Source organism: Triticum aestivum, chromosome 1D, assembly GCF_018294505.1.
Source record: "Triticum aestivum cultivar Chinese Spring chromosome 1D, IWGSC CS RefSeq v2.1, whole genome shotgun sequence".
Classification (NCBI taxonomy): Eukaryota; Viridiplantae; Streptophyta; class Magnoliopsida; order Poales; family Poaceae; genus Triticum; species Triticum aestivum.
Window position 1 is genome coordinate 85,454,415 of NC_057796.1, and position 16,668 is coordinate 85,471,082.

The following is a 16,668-nucleotide window of genomic DNA, read 5'->3' on the forward strand; positions in this document are numbered from 1 at the left end:
AAGGGCAGGGAGACCGTGATGTGTTATTCTGAACACTAGTGACAGAGAAGTTTAGGGCTAGTTCTTTTGGTGGCTTTTTTGGGCTTCTAGAATAAGCTCCCCACATAAAGGTCTAGGGCCATTTCTTTTGGTGGCTTTTTTGGGCTTCTAGAATAAGCTCCCCAACCCAGCTTATTCTAGAAGCCCAACCAAAAATATTTTTTAGAAGCCTACTAGTCAAGTCTTAATGAGTAGGATTTTAAAATATAAATTTGGTTGGGCTTATCGAATAAGCTGGGTATAGGGGCGTCTTATTTCAGCTTATTCTAGAATGCAACGAAAGAACTAGCCCTTAATACGGTAACATGGATCCTATCTCTAGGGATACAAGAGGTGTAGTCCTTAAACGACCAATGATTTTGTTTAATTATTTCTATCTTAATTACCGGGGCAACACCGCGCGGGGGATAAGGCCTTCAGTTGGACAACTGACTCTTGATGAAGGACGTGTGTCGGTCAAGACGTAATTTGCACACGCCCCTCACTTCCATACATAGCGAGCACATCTCGATGGATGACTTATAGGGCACAATTTAATATCATAATGATCCCGACACAAACATATGGTTGTAAGCATAAGTTCTCATACCCATGCCTATTTTTATTATAAGTGTTTTCAGTGTCAGCTTGATTTACGATCTAGTCGAAAGCTACATTTAATCTTTTGCAAAAGTTTGTTAGAAACCCTTGCTTAAAGGGCACTGCCCTCGCGTGGGTTCGATAAATCAGGGTCACCTCTGGGAAAAATCCAAGAATCATTTATGCTCCTTTATCGGATCACTAAAGGGGCTAATCAAATGGAAGGTCCTCAGTAAGCAACAGGAGCGCGACACTATCAATGACTTATCAGTTAGATTCACTCTCTTGCTCAGTGTCTGATGCCACAACCTTCTTCGAATCCGGATTAGTGTACCCTCTATTTTAACTTATGTGTGTGGGTTTATTATTGAGCTGGTGCCCCCAGCAGACTTGATGTTGGTGTATTTGTACCTTTATTGTGTTTGAACTTGGTTGTTTGACATTGACTTTATCTATAAAGCGGGGCGAAAGCCTATATTCCAAAAAGATCTAGATCCCGCATCATGGCGTCATGTTTTTCCTTTTCTGACAATTCAAACAATAAAGCCCAATCATTCGGTGCCATGAGAGTAGCTACCGCGATCAATCTTACCCAAGATCGAATAAACCCGCTGACTTCCCTCATAATCCAAACCATAGCTCAGAAAGGCCGGAAGTCAAAGGAGAGTACGAGACCACCCCTTGGTCAGCCCGAATAAGACCGCAAATGAGAGGAGAAGAGATAAACACAAATGCCGACAAGAGCGATGAGAGAAGAGACAAACCCTAGCGAGAGGGAAAAGGCGACACCAATGAGTACTTATTTCGTTATCGTTCGACTGAGCTTGCGTAACAATCGGGGAGCTCCTAATTGACACCTTGACTGGGCCGACCCATTGGCGTGCACGCTCGTTCGCCTTGCTGGTACTGTAGTGCAACCCTTGGTCAGCCCGAACAGGACCGTGGATGGAAGGAGAAAAGATAAACTAAAACGCTGGCGGAGCAACGAGAGAAGAGACAAACCCTAGAGAGAGGGAAAAGGCGACACCAACGGCCACTTTTTTCGTTGTTGTTCGACAGAGCTTGCATTACAACTGGGGAGTTCCTATTTGACCCCTCGACTGGGCCGACAAATTGGCGTGCACGCCCGTTGGACCTGTTGGTACTGTAGCGCAACGAAAATTCACAAAAAGCAGTGCACGCACAAGGAATCAAACTATAGACCTCTCACTGGTTAAGGACTGTCCCTAGCCAAAGTTTGAAATTTCAAAATTTTGTTCATGTTGTTCAAGAAATGTTCGGCTTTTCAAACATTATTTGTCTTTTGAAAATTGTTCATGATTTCCAAGAAATTTTCGAAAAAAATATTTGAACCACGTGGATTTTGAAAATGCATGAACAATTTTTGAAAAAGTAATCATTTTAAAATTGTTTTTCTTAATTTTTAATTTTTTGAAACTGTGAATAATTTTTACAATTCTAAACTAAATTTAAGTATTGAGCATTTTTATTAAAAAGTGAAGATTTTTTGAAATACTCTTTTTAAAAAGTGATCATATTTAAAAAATACGAACGACCGTCATATAGGAAACTCCTTACAATTGGTCGTCCGCTGCGGTTGTCGCTTGGTTGGGCCTGCGATTCACTTGGGCCTCCTCTCGTGTCTACTAGCTGCTGTAAATCGGCCCGGTTTTCTGCTAGGTCGATTTTCTGTAAAGGAAACCGTCGGAGCCCACAACGCAGGATTCTACTCCTGAGTTGTTCCCCTCCTTCCTCCCAGTCCCCACCGCCACCACGAACTCTGCTCCGACACGAACTCTGCTCAAGCCCGCTTCCATGATTCCGGTCATCGGCACCTCTCGCATGTTGCGGAAGCCGAAGGCACCACCTATAGAAAGGACTCGAGTCCCTCGATCGAAATCCCTGATCAGACAGGATTGCGGCGGCGCCACGACAGGTTGCCGGCCTGCAGTCCTTCTCACGGGACAAACTGCATTCGTGGTGCGCTCTCGCTGCCTGCCGGCTTCGACGGTGTGGGCCGGGGCGCCACCCTTCGGCAGATCCGCAATCGAGTCGCGCGTCCGATCTGCCGCCTCCCCTCGACGTCCACGGCTCCGTGCTCTTCCGTGTTCTCTCCTAGCGCAGGCTGTGGGGGCGCTACACCGCTATCTGCCAGCTCCTCATACAAGAGCGATGGACAAACTGAGCCCTGTGGGAAACAATCGCATCAGCTCAGCGACGTCCAGCGTTTCTCCCCGTTGTTTCTTTGCACGCCTATCTCCAAGCACGAAGCCACGACGAGATGTAAGTTTCATCATCATTGATCTGTTTTCTTGGTCATGACTTGATTCCCTCTTTTGATCTGGATATTCTGATTACTGCATGCCATTGCTCTAAATTTCTTGATTACTGCATGCCGCTGGAGTTGCTGTGTATAGGTGGTGATCCAGAATACATGTGTGTTATGCCTTCCACATGTTTGACGTAATGCCCGACCGAATTGCGCACACAAAATTCGATGAAAACAGAAAGCAGCATGGCTTCCAGCTGTCAATCTTCGAGTTTCTATAAATTTTAAGCCCAAAATGTTCCTCTATGTCCCCGTTTCTTACCTCCTCACTCACCGAGCAGATCAAGAAGCAGCACCGAAGTCCCCCTGATGTTCCAATCTCCCATCTTTCCATGTTTGTCTCTCCATCTCTCTGAAAAAATTAACAAGAACTAGTCCTCTCTATCTTTCTTTCTCTACATAAGGTCCAGTGCACTATTGAAGGATACATGTCTTGACGGAGAGATAAAACTCACATTATGCGTTGTAATTCAAATTATTAGTTATTTTTATTAGGTGGGTCATCAGCCTAAGGAAACAAGCCAAGAATCTTGAGGGGAGAGAATTTGACATCACAAATGATTATCTCTAGTAAGACCTTTTTCCTTACATGTTTTTTGTCAATTATATTTCAACCTGCACCTTTCAAATATTATTTCTCTGTGTCCTTACTCCTTATACTAAGTCTACAAAAACAAAATACTAAGTCTAGCAAATCTAAGTATGCTCCTGAAGGTGCCTACACTAAATTTCTCCAAGATTTCTAAAGAAAGCAAAAATAAGAAAATATTTGCCCTAAGATTTCTCCAAGAGATGCATACCACGAGCAAAATTAATATATTGATGTAGATGACTTTAATCTTCATGTAAGGTGGATCAACTGCCATACAGGAGGGTCCAGGTACATGCTCATAAACTTGGCTCATGTTGCCGTGGCTAATCTAGCCTTATTTCTTGCTGCCGGTTTCTATGAACAAGAAACCAACAAAACTAAAGTTCACTTTAATATAAAGTTTTAGCTGCAGCCAGAAAGAATTGCCAAGCTCTTGTATGTTTAGTCGGTGGACTTTAAAGAAAAATCATGGATAAATGAAGAAGCTGGATCTGGCCATATAGTGCAAGAAACAAGTAGTGAGTGAGTCAAAAGCTTAGTGATGAGAAAATAATACATTGGTATTGAAGACAAATACCAGGGAAGCCTTAACAAATCGACTCTCACCCTTTCGGCGTCCGCCCAAGCAGGGACCATGAGAACTCCAAGAACCTCGCTTGAACCCATGGCTCATGTACAACTGGAGTAGTTGCTGCACCTTGAGTCCTGCCACGGTGCCTCTGTTCGATACGTTGGGAAAGAAGGTGGAGATGAAGGTTGTACGTGACATAGAAGATGGCGAGCTACATCTTGCATCTACAAACGAGGGCGACCTAGGCTCGTGTTCAACACTGCAGTTTTTGGTTGGTGTGTCAGATAGCAACCCGGGCAGCGGTGTGAGGCGGCAACGGCTGGACCCGATAGTAACCCTAGCTGTGGTCGCGCTCGCTCTTAACGAGAGAGGAGGAAGAAATCAGATCGGGGCTAGCGGGTTGATGAGGCAGGGAAGAGAGCTGGCGGGTCCACTCGTCGACGAGTATTTGTTTGAGAGAGGAGGCGAGGAAGCGACACACGAACATGCGAATCGACGTACCACAACCTACCATCACAACCGCACTCCCCTTTAATAGTAAAGATAGTAGGAATAACAATAGTTTCTTCCTTCAGAGGTTCATGAGCTCATCAACAAGTGAAGGATTTCTATTGCTGGTTCTTTAAAGACCGTTGGCTAATATCCTTTATTTTCATACCGTGGGATGGTACTTCCAATCGGTACAATGATTGTTGGATTTGATGGAACTGCGAGTGGCCCTTTGACATATGTTAGTGTCATTAAGCAGTACTTAGGTCTATGTCTAACAATTCTGCTCTTTCTCTAGGGTCTGGTCTTGGTATTATGTTGATAGTGAGGGTGCAAGGCTGAAGGGAAGCAGCTGGTTCTGTAGTTCTTTGTATGCTTATGGTATCTTGGATGAGGGGTATGTTTTTTTATACCTTTATATGTTGCTTTGCTCACAGTTCATATTATCTTGAAGTTGCATCCCTTATGTTTGTGCTTTACATTTCAGTTACAAATTCAGCTGCTGAGTTAGCATGGCGGGCTTTTATCACGCAATATTCTGTGACAGAGCTAGTGGTGGCTGTGTTCCTGGTGGTATGCATTCTGTTTCTTAGTTTCTATCCTGATATTTGTTTTGTTCACACTCAATAAGCACGATACAACATGCATGCAGATTTGTGAACATTGTTTTAGAATCCACGACCATTTTTTGAATTCGATGCGAACATTTTAACAATTTTTCGTATTCATGTACTTTATTTGAATTCATGAACTTGTTTAAATACATGAACTTTTTTTAATATGTGATCATTTTATTAATACGTGGACATTTTTGGAATTCACAAAAAAATTTAATCCGTGAACTTTCTTTGAATACGTGAACTTTTTTGGAATTGGCAAACATTTTTCGAATTCGCAAACATATTTTTTGAATTTGTGAACATTTGATTCGCAAACTCTTTTTTTTTCAAATTTGCCTTAGATGTTAGTAGATTCGAAGGATATGGTGTGATGTATAAAGAATTATGGTCAATGCTATATTTAGTGTTTGGGTCATTATTATTTGGAAGCAGGGTAAAAAAAGAAGATTATCATTTGGGCTTGATAGAGTATGATTATATCCCACTCAAACGCGTGTCCCACCTTGGTAGAATACACCAACCATTTTGGTAGGGGGCCTATAACTAAAAAAAAGGCAGCCCGGTGCATGTAGCTCCCACTTGAGCAGGGTCCGACCACTTTGGGCGAGCCTATAACTCATCTCTACAATTCTGTTTAGGCCTTGTTCCGCTAATACGCTAGGCATCATCTCCTTTCCCGTATTTCTTTTAGTCTCACTCCCAAACACTTCACGATCCAACAGAGGGAATGACAACATCCATGGTGACATTGTCCCCTTTGGTCGTTCATGCCACTTGAGAGGATGAAGGCTCTAGCAACATCATGCGAGAGGCATCAGCGCTAGTGATTTTGCCACCATCCTGGCCACGACGACAATGCCGCAGAGCATATAGTGGAAGGTAGAGTAGGAAAGTGGAGCGACGGCGCCGCGGGAAGAGGTGCACTCGAACGGGGGGCACTGCAGTTTGTTTCTTCTACCGGGCGAGTGTCAGTCAGATAGACAAGACTCCCAACAAAATGTTGATAAAGCGTTAGATTAGACAATGGATCAACATCAGTAGTAGGGAGGTGAACATTGAGCTCCATGGGAGCCTCAACAGTGCGCTCATCAGTAAGAGCAACACGAGTAAGAAGATCCTGGATTATTATTTTTGAGCAAGAAGGGACCTCAGTTCCAAGAAAGTAGTAGAGAGGGCCAAGATAAGACATAAGAAACTGCATAACATGCCTTCACAAAGGCAATATGCTCACGGTCTGCGTCGATGATGATCATGTCATCAACATGAAGAAGATTCCTACCAAGAGCAGAAAGGAGGGCAAACAACGTCGGATCTTGAGCACTCGCTGAAAACCAACAACATCCACCATCAAGGCAAAACGCTCAAACCAGGCGCGGGAGGCTTGCTTAAAGCCATAGAGAGCGATGAAGACGACTAAGCATGTCATAAGGAGTAGAATACCCAGGTGGTGGTTGTATGTAAACCTCCTCACGCAGCTCACTATTAAGAAAGGCATTCTTAACATCAAGCCTAGACATGAACTGGTGGCGAACAAAGGCCACAAGCATATGGTTTTGCAGGAGCAAGAGTCTCATCGTAATCAGGATCAAGCTCCTGATGAAAGCCATGACCCACAAGTTTTTCTAATGCTCAAGAGAACCATCAGAGTGAGTCCTAACCTTGTAGACCCACCAAGTGATGGGACGAACACGAGGAGGAACAGAAACAATATCCCACGTGCTGATGCACTCAAGAGCAACAATCTCCTGTGTCATCACAAGGTGCCATTTGGTATGAACAACATCACAACAAGAAGTCAGCTCAAGAATAGCAGCGCCAACGCTTGGAAGACCAAGGCGGTCATCAGGCCGAAGCGGACGAGGACGCAAGCCATAAGTAGGCCAAGACGGGGAAGATGGCACATCAGTAGACGCATCGACAACACGCAGACGACCTATCTAGAAGTTAGGATTTTTTTTTGGAAGAATACGAGCTGGAATCATCGAGGGATAAACTCAGGTGATGGAGACAAGGAAACCACCGGTGATGAAGGTGTAGAATCATGTGATAAGCGAGGTGAGGAAATCATAGGAGATGATGACGTTGGTTCTACAATAATCAGAGAAGCATGAGCAGTACGACGATTGGATAAGGGTTCAATAGGAGTGGTAGGAGTGTCGGGAAAATTGTGAGAAGAGATATACTCCACTTAAAAGGCCAAAGAAGATGGACGTGGGTAGAAGGGAGGAGACTCTACAAAAGTCATATCCTAAGAAATAGGCATTCGACGACCAACATGATCCCAACAATGATATCCCTTATGCTCATCGTTGTATCCTAAGAAGACACACTCAACAAACTGAGAAGTCAGTTTGGTGCATTCACGAGGGGCAAGAAGGACATAGCAAACACAACAAAAAAATTGAAGCGCCGAATAAACGATCAAATAGACGGTTCGAAAGGAGCGTCACCCTGCAGAGCAGTGGATTGCTGAAGGTTGATGAGATAGATGGGAGTGGAGACAGACTCGACCCAAAAGTGCGGTGAAAGAGAGGCGGTGACCATCAATGGACGAGCCGTCTCAAGAAGGTGATGATGCTTGCGCTCAGCCACGCCATTTTAAGCATGAGCACCAGGATAAGAGAACCAAAGTCTGCTCAGCAAGGATTCCACGCAACAGCTTGGAGATATACTCTCCACCAGAGTCACCATAGAACACATGAAATAGGCGTAGAGAATTGAGTGTGAACCATGGCAGCAAAAGGCTTATAGATAAGACCACACTACGAGAAGAAATAAAGTATATATCCAAGTGTGTTGAGAGAAGTCACTAGCGGAGGCAAAGGGAGATGATCTCTCGAGATCAGAGTGAACAAGGTCTAAAGGATGCTGAGACACTGTCTCGCTATGAGTACAAGGTAACTGGACCACGTATTAGAGACATCATCGGAGACGGATCCAAGAAGACACGTCGAACTAAGGATGAGAGATCATAAGATCATAAGTGACCCAAGGTGATGATGCCACTCTTGAACATATCTGGTAGACAAGGCAGAGATTGGCGGCACTGGCGGTAGAGGGACTTTGATCCGATATCCCACTTGCATGTCCACTCTTCGTACCCCGCTGATCTGGCTGGGTGTTCCTTTCATGTTTGCGGGTTGTGTGCCACGTGCTTGATTAAGCACCCCAGGTTCTCCTACTGTGCGCCCTTGGCCTCGACTTTAGGTAGCGCCTGTCCTCGGCTCGTCCCGTGTATAATCCAGGTACGCGTCGACTGTCCGAGCTCCTGCTCACCATTGGTGGTGCTCGAGCATGCGGTTATGGTGTCACACATAAAGGGAACACGGGATGTGGGATTGAGACAGTGCTTGTAGCAACCCGCAGCAAGGCAAAGGATGCCATCCAGACTGGCAGGGAGCGGAGGTGGTCACAAAGGTGGGCGTTGACTCCATAGGAGTCTCAACAGTGCGCTCATCAGTAAGAGTAGCACGAGTAAGAAGATCCTGGACATACTTCTCTTAGAAAATAAAGAAGTCATTAGAGGTAGAAGTACCGAAGAGGACCAAGATCGGACATAAGAAATTCACTATGATGAGCCTTCACCAAGGATGCACTTAGTCATTGCAAGTGATGATCGACATGCAGAAGAAGTGTTCGGCACGAGTTGAATGGTGGACCGAAAGTGTAGGCTAATGAGCACTCGTCAAAAACTAGCCACAATCACTATTGAGACGAAGCGCTCAAACCAAGCACGAGGGGTTTGCTTAGGGCCATATAGACAACGGCGAAGACAACAAACCATGCCATTAGGAAGAGAACCTAGGTGGTGCCTACTTGTAGGCATTCTTGACATCAAGTTGAGAGACAGACTAGCGGTGAATAGAAGCCACATTGAGAAATGTGCGAAGAGTGGTCAAGTGGGCCATATATATAGGATAAATGTCTCTTCGTAGTCATGACCATGTTCTCACCACTAAACGAGCTTTGTAACGCTCAAGAGTATCATGAATCTTAACCTTGTAGAGTCTTAACCTTGTAGACCTACTTACAAGTGATGAGACGAGCATGAGGAGGAAGAGAAATGAGATTCCACGTGCCGATGCGGGCAAGAGCATCAATCTTCGATGCCATCACATGCGGCCATTTGGGATGAACAACCTCACGGCAAGAAGTCGTGTCGGGAAGAGCTGCGCAGTAAACATAGCGGTCAATAGGCAGAAGTGAGCGAGCTCGGAAGCCATAAGTAGGCTAAGCTGGACGCGGTGCGTTGCCAACGAAAGAAGATATAATAGTTGAGGGAGATGGCTTATCATAAGAATCCACAACACGCGGACCACCACTGTAGTAAAGTTGAGGAACATGAGCAAAAGAAGGAACATATAAAAAGTCAAAGTGAGTCATAACATTCCCACCAAGTGATGTGAACACGAGGAGGAAGAGAACAATATCCCATGTGCCGATGTGCTCAAGAGTAACAATCTCCTTTGCCATCGCAAGGTGCCATTTGGTATGAATAACATCACGATAAGAAGTCGGTTCAAGAACACCAGCGCCAACGCTTGGAAGACCAAGGCGGTCAACAGGCGGAAGCGGAGAAGGAAGCAAGCCATAAGTAGGCCGAGAGGGGAAGTGACACATAAGTAGACACATTCAGAACATGCGGACGATGTATATAAAAGTGAGGAAAAGATGGAAGAATACGAGAAGAAATCATCGGGATAAACTCAAGTGATTGAGACAAGGAATCCACAACTCCACAACTGATGAAGGTGTAGAGTCGTGTGATAAGCGAGGTGAGGAAATCATAGGAGATGATGGCATTGGATTTGCAATTATCGGAGAAGCGGGAGCAATACAACGAATGGATAAGGGAGTGATAGTAGTGTTGGATTTTAAAAAAAGAGAGATTTCCTCCATTGAAATGGTCGAGGAAGATGGACGCGGGTAGAAGGGATGACACTCATCAAAAGTCATATCCCTAGAAATAGGCATCTGACGCCCAACATGATCCCAATAATGATATTCCTTATGCTCATCGTTGTATCCTAAGAAGACACTCAACAGACTGAGCAATCAGTTTGGTGCGTTCACCTGGGCATGAACGGCATAGCAAGCACAACCAAACAATTAAAGCGAAAGCATCAAATAGACGCTCGAAAGGAGCGCCACCCTGCAGAGCAATATATTGCTGAAGGTTGATGAGATAGATGGAAGTGGAGACAGACTCGGCCCAAAAGTGCAGTGAAGGAGAGGTGGTGACCATCAATGGAGGAGCCGTCTTAAGAAGGTGACGATGCTTGCGTTCAGCCACACCATTTTGAGCATGAGCACCAGGATAAGAGAACCAGAGTCTGCTCAGCAAAGATTGCACGCAACAGCTTGGAGATATACTCTCCATCAGAGTCACCATAGAACACATGAATAGGCGTAGAGAAATGAGTGTAAACCATTGCAGCAAAAGGCTTATAGATAAGACCTCACTATGAGAAGAAATAAAGTATATATCCAGGTGTGTTGAGAGAAGTCACTGGCGGAGGCAAAGGGAGATGATCTCTCGAGATCAGAGTGAACAAGGTCTAAAGGATGCTGAGACATTGTCTCGCTATGAGTATAAGGTAACTGGACCATGTATTAGAGATATCATCGGAGACGGATCCAAGAAGATCACGTTGAACTAAGGATGAGAGATCACAAGTGACCCAAGGCGATGATGCCACTCTTGAACATATCTGGTAGACAAGGCAGAGATTGGCGGCACTGGCAGTAGAGGGACTTGATCCGACATCCCACTTGCCTGTCCACTCTTCGTACCCCGCTGATCTGGCTGGGTGTTCATTTCCTGTTTGCGGGTTGTGTGCCACGTGCTTGATTAAGTACCCCAGGTTCTCCTACTATGTGCCCTTGGCCTCGACTTTAGGTAGCTGTCTTCGGCTCGTCCCGTGCATAATCCAGGTACGCGTCGACTGTCCGAGCTCCTGCTCACCATAGGTGGTGCTCAAGCGTGCGGTTATGGTGTCACATAAAGGGAACATGGGATGTGGGATTGAGACAATGCTCGTAGCAACCCGCAGCAAGGCAAATGATGCCCATCCAGACTGGTAGGGAGCGGAGGTGGTCAGACTCCATAGGAGTCTCAACAGTGCGCTCGTCAGAAAGAGTAGCACGAGTAAGATCCTCGACATACTTCTCTTACAAAATAAAGAAGTCATTATAGGTAGAAGATACCTCAATCTCAAGGAAGTACCAAAGAGGACCAAGATCGGACATAAGAAATTCACTATGACGAGCCTTCACCAAGGCAATGTACTTAAGAGTCATTGCCAGTGATGATCGACATGTAGAAGAAGTGTTCGACCACAAGTTTTATGGTGGGCCGAAACTGTAGGATAATGAGCACTCGCGCAATCACCATTGAGACGAAGCGCTCAAACCAGGCACGAGGGGTTTGCTTAGGGCCATATTGACAACGACAAAGACGACAAACCATGCCATTAAGAAGAGAACCTAGGTGGTGGCTACTTGTAGGCATTCTTGACATCAAGCTGAGAGACAGACTAGCGACGAATAGAAGCCACATTGAGAAGTGTGCGAAGAGTGGTCACGTGGGTTACATATATAAGAGCAGATGTCTCTTCGTAGTCATGACCATGCTCTCACCACTAAACGAGCTTTGTGTAACGCTCAAGAGGATCATTAACCTTGTAGACCCACTTACAAGTGATGAAACGAGCACGGGAGGAAGGGAAATGAAATTTCACGTGCCGATGCGGGCAAGTGCATCAATCTTCGATGCCATCACATGCAGCCATTTGGAATGAGCAAGCTCACGGCAAGAAGTCGTCTCGTCAAGAGCTGCGCAGTAACCATAGCAGTCAATAGGCAGAAGCGGGCGAGCTCGAAAGCCATAAGTAGGCTAAGCTGGAGGCGGTGCGTTGCCAACGGAAGAAGATATAATAGTCGAGGGAGATGGCTTATCAGAAGAACCCACAACACGTGGACCACGTGTGTAGTAAAGTCGAGGAACATGAGCAAAAGAAGGAACATATAAAAAGTTAAAGTGAGTCGTAACATTCCCACCAAGTAATGGGACGAACACGAGGAGGAAGAGAAACAATATCCCACGTGTCGATGCGCTCAAGAGCAACAATCTCCTCTGCCATCGTAAGGTGCCATTTGGTATGAATAACATCATGATAAGAAGTCGGCTCAAGAACTTCAGCACCAACGCTTGGAAGATCAAGGCGGTCAACAGGTGGAAGCAGATGAGGAAGCAAGCCATAAGTAGGCCGAGAGGGGAAGTGGCACATCAGTAGACACATTCACAACACGTGGACTATGTATATAAAAGTGAGGAAAAGATCGAAGAATACGAGTAGAAATCATCGGGATAAACTCAGGTGATGGAGACAAGGAAGCCACAACTGATGAAGGTGTAGAATCCTATGATAAGCGAGGTGAGGAAATCATAGGAGATGATGGCATTGGATCTGCAATTATCTAAGAAGCTGGAGCAGTACAACGAATGGATATGGGAGTGATAGGAGTGTTGGATTAATGAAAAAGAGATTTCCTCCATTGAAAAGGTCGAGGAAGATGGACGCGGAGGGATGAGACTCATCAAAAGTCATATCCTGAGAAACAGGCATCTGACGCCCAACATGATCTCAATAATGATATCCCTTATGCTCATCGTTGTATCCTAAGAAGACACTCAACGGACTAAGCAGTCGGTCTGGTGCGTTCACGTGGGCAAGAAGGACATGGCAAACACAACCAAACAATTGAAGCGCCGAATAATTGGGAGGGAATCAAATAGACGCTCGAAAGGAGCGCCACCCTGCAGAGCAATGGATTGATGAAGGTTGATGAGATAGATGGAAGTGGAGACAGACTCGGCCCAAAAGTGCGACGACCTTCTTTCGACGCAAAGGAAGATGGACCCTCGACATTGTCTCGCTATGAGTATAAGGTAACTGGACCTGTTTATGATGGCGACAACCTTGATGGTTTAGAGACATCGTCAGAGAAGGATCCAAGAAGGCCACATCGAACTAAGGATGAGAGATTTCAAGTGAACCAAGGCGATGATGCCACTACTGAAAATAGTTGGTAGGCAAGGCAACAAAGTCTGAGATCGGGGCGGTGGCAACAAAGGGACTTGATCCAACATCCCACGTGCCTGTGCACTCTTCGTACCCTGCCGATTTGGCTTGGTGTTCTCCTGTTTGCGGGTTGTGTGCCACGCACTTGATTAAGCACCCTAGGTTCTCCTACTATGCTCCCTTGGTCCCGGGTTTAGGTAGCGCCTTGTCCTTGGCTCGTCCCGTCCATAATCCAGGTACACCTCGACTGTTCGAGCTCTTGCTCACATTGGTGGTGCTCGAGCGTGTGGTTATGGTGTCGCGCAACAAGGGAACACAGGATGTGAGATTGAGATAGTGCTCATAGCAACCCGCAGCAAGGCGAAGGACACCCATCCAGACTGACATGGAGCGAAGGTGGGCACAAAGATGGACGTTGACTCCATATCCATAGGAGTCTCAACAGTGCGCTCATTAGTAAGTGCAGCACGAGCAAGAATCTTGGATATACTTCTCTTAGGCAATAATGAACAATCTCAAGGAAGTAGCGAAAAGGATCTAAGATCAGACATACGAAATTCACTATGACGAGCCTTCACAAAGGCATTGTACTTAAGAGTCGTCGCCAGTGATGATTGACATGTAGAAGAAGTGTTCAACCACGAGTTGAATGGTGGATTGGAAGTGCAGGATCATGATCACTCGCCAAAAACCAGCCGCAATCACCATTGAGAAAAAGAGCTCAAACCAGGCACGAGGGGTTTGCTCAGGGCCATATAGACAGTGACGAAGACGACAAACCATGCCATCAGGAAGAGAACCCGGGTGGTGGCTACTTGTAGGCATTCTTGACATCAAGCTGAGAGACAGACTAGCGGCGAATAGAAGCCACATTGAGAAGTGTGCGAAGAGTGGTCGTGTGGGCCATATATATAGGAGCAAATGTCTCATTGTAGTCATGACCATGTCCTCACCACTAAACAAGCTTTGTAACACTCAAGAGTATCATAAGTCTTAACCTTATAGACCCACTTACAAGTGATGAGACAACCACGAGGAGGAAGGGAAATGAGATTCCACGTGCCGATGCGGGCAAGAGCATCAATCTTCGATGCCATCACATGCAGCCATTTGATATGAACGACCTCACGGTAAGAAGTCGTCTCGGGAAGAGCTGCGTAGTAACAATAGCGGTCAATAGGCAGAAGTGGGCGAGCTGGAAAGCCATACGTAGGGTGAGCTGGAGGAAGTGTGTTGCCAACAAAAGAAGATATAATTGTCGAGGGAGATGATTCATTAGAAGAATCCACAACATGCGGACCACAAGTGTAGTGAAGTCGAGGAACATGAAAAGTCAAAGTGCCAAAGAGTGCCTTTACTTTCTACTAGGAGGGAAGTACCATCAGCAGTAAGAACATGGATAGGAGAATCTGGATGTGGATTGGAGGACAAATTGGAAGAATCATAAGTTGTATGACCAAGGATACATGGAGGTGTACCAGATATTGTAAAGTGGTCTCTTGGTACCATTAGAGTAAGTAGCAAAACCTTGAAAACCTGTCAATGGAGAACCAAAAGAAGCAGCTACCAGACACTGACGTCGTATAATCTCTAGCGTAGTCAGGGCTCAATTGAAGAGGTCGATGAAGAAGCATTAATTTTCTAGAAGCGGACGGGGATTGGGGATCGTTCCAACCAGTTTTTTAGTTTAATCTTTTATCTGTTTTTCTCTATCTTTTTGTTTTTTTGTGTTCGTTTTTCCTTTTTAATTTTGTTGAACCTTCTTCAAATTTGTGAACAATTTTCTATCCATGAACTTTAAAATTCGTGAACAATTTTTTAGTGTTTTTCGCATTTGTGATTTTTGATTTTTTTTAAAATTCCCTATTTGTGAAGATTTTTTTTGAAGATGTGAACATTTTTTGAACACGTGACGTTTTTGGAATTTGCATACATTTTTTAGAATCCATGCACAATTTTTGAATTCACCATGAACAATTTTTGAATTCGTGAACATTTTGGAGTTTACAATTGTCTTGAATACGTAAACATTTTTCGAATATGTGAACTTTTTGGAATTTGCGAAAGTTGTTTTAGAATCCACATATATTTTTTGAAATTGACTTGAGCATTTTATGAATTCACAATATTCTTCAATATGTGAACAATTTTTCGTATTCATGTACTTTTTTGGATTTGACGAACTTGATTTGAATACATGAACATTTTTTCACAAACTTTTTTTGGAATCCGTGAACAATTTTTAATTTGTGAGCATTTTTTAATTCACAAACTATTTTTTGAATACGTGAACATTTTTGGAATTGGTGAACAATTTTTGATTTTGCAAACACATTTTTTGAATTTATGAACATTTATTTAATTCGTAAACATATGTTTTGAATTTGTGAACATTTATTGAATTCGCAAACTCTTTTTTGAAATTTGCCTTGCATGTTAGTTGATTCTAAGGACATGGTGTGATGTATAAAGAATTGTGGTCAATGCTCTGTTCGGTGTTTGGGTCAAATTATTATTAGGAAGTAGGGGTTAACGTTTGCCAAAAAAGTAGGAGTATGACTATCCCACTCGCTCCTGTTTGCATGGCCCGCTTTGGAGAAGAATACACCAACCATTTTGGCAGCGGGCCTATAACTCATCTCATCAATTTAGTATAGGCCTCATTCGTCTAATATGCCAGTCATCGAGTCCTTTCCCGTATTTCTCTTAGTCTCACTCCCAACCACTTCATGATCCGAGAGAGGCAAAACGCTCAAACTAGGCACGAGGGGATTGCTTAAAGTCATAGAGAGAGCAATGAAGGGCAAAAAGCATGTCGTCAGGAGTACACTACCCAGGTGGTGGCTGCATGTAAACCTCCTCATGCAGCTCACCATTAAAAAAGACATTCTTAACATCAAGCCGAGACAGACTTATGGCGAACAGAGGCCATAAAAGAAGTGTGCAAGAAGTGGTCATATGGTTTGCAGGAGCAAAAAGTCTCATCGTAATCAGGACTCGTAATCAGAACCATGCTCCTGCTGAAAGCCACGAGCCGCAAGACGAGGTTTGTAATGCTCAAGAGAACCATCAGAGCGAGTCTTAACTTTATAGACCCACCAAGTGATGGGACGAACATGAGGAGGAAGAGGAACAATATCCCACGTGCCAATGTGCTCAAAGAGCAGCAATCTCTGCCATGGCAAGGTGCCATTTGGTATGAACAACATTACTATAAGAAGTTGGCTCAAGAACAACAGCACCAACGCTTGGAAGATTAAGGCGATCAACGGTTCGAAGCGGAGGAGGAAGGTAGCCATAAGTAGGCTGAGACGAGGAAGATGGTACATCTGTAGACGCATCCACAACACATAGACGACGTGTAT

General features: G+C 44.6%; 1 long non-coding RNA gene across 3 annotated transcripts in view; it reads left to right on the forward strand.

Annotated features, from left to right (window-relative positions):
* Nucleotides 1–2,352: 2,352 nt before the first annotated feature.
* The window catches only part of LOC123180486 (uncharacterized), a 30,340-nt gene continuing 16,024 nt past the window's right edge, over nucleotides 2,353–16,668 (forward strand). For all 3 annotated transcript variants that reach the window (XR_006491071.1, XR_006491070.1, XR_006491069.1), the window contains exons 1-3: nucleotides 2,353–2,901; nucleotides 4,898–4,996; nucleotides 5,087–5,172. This is a non-coding gene — a long non-coding RNA (uncharacterized lncRNA). The remainder of the gene's footprint in view (nucleotides 2,902–4,897; nucleotides 4,997–5,086; nucleotides 5,173–16,668) is intronic.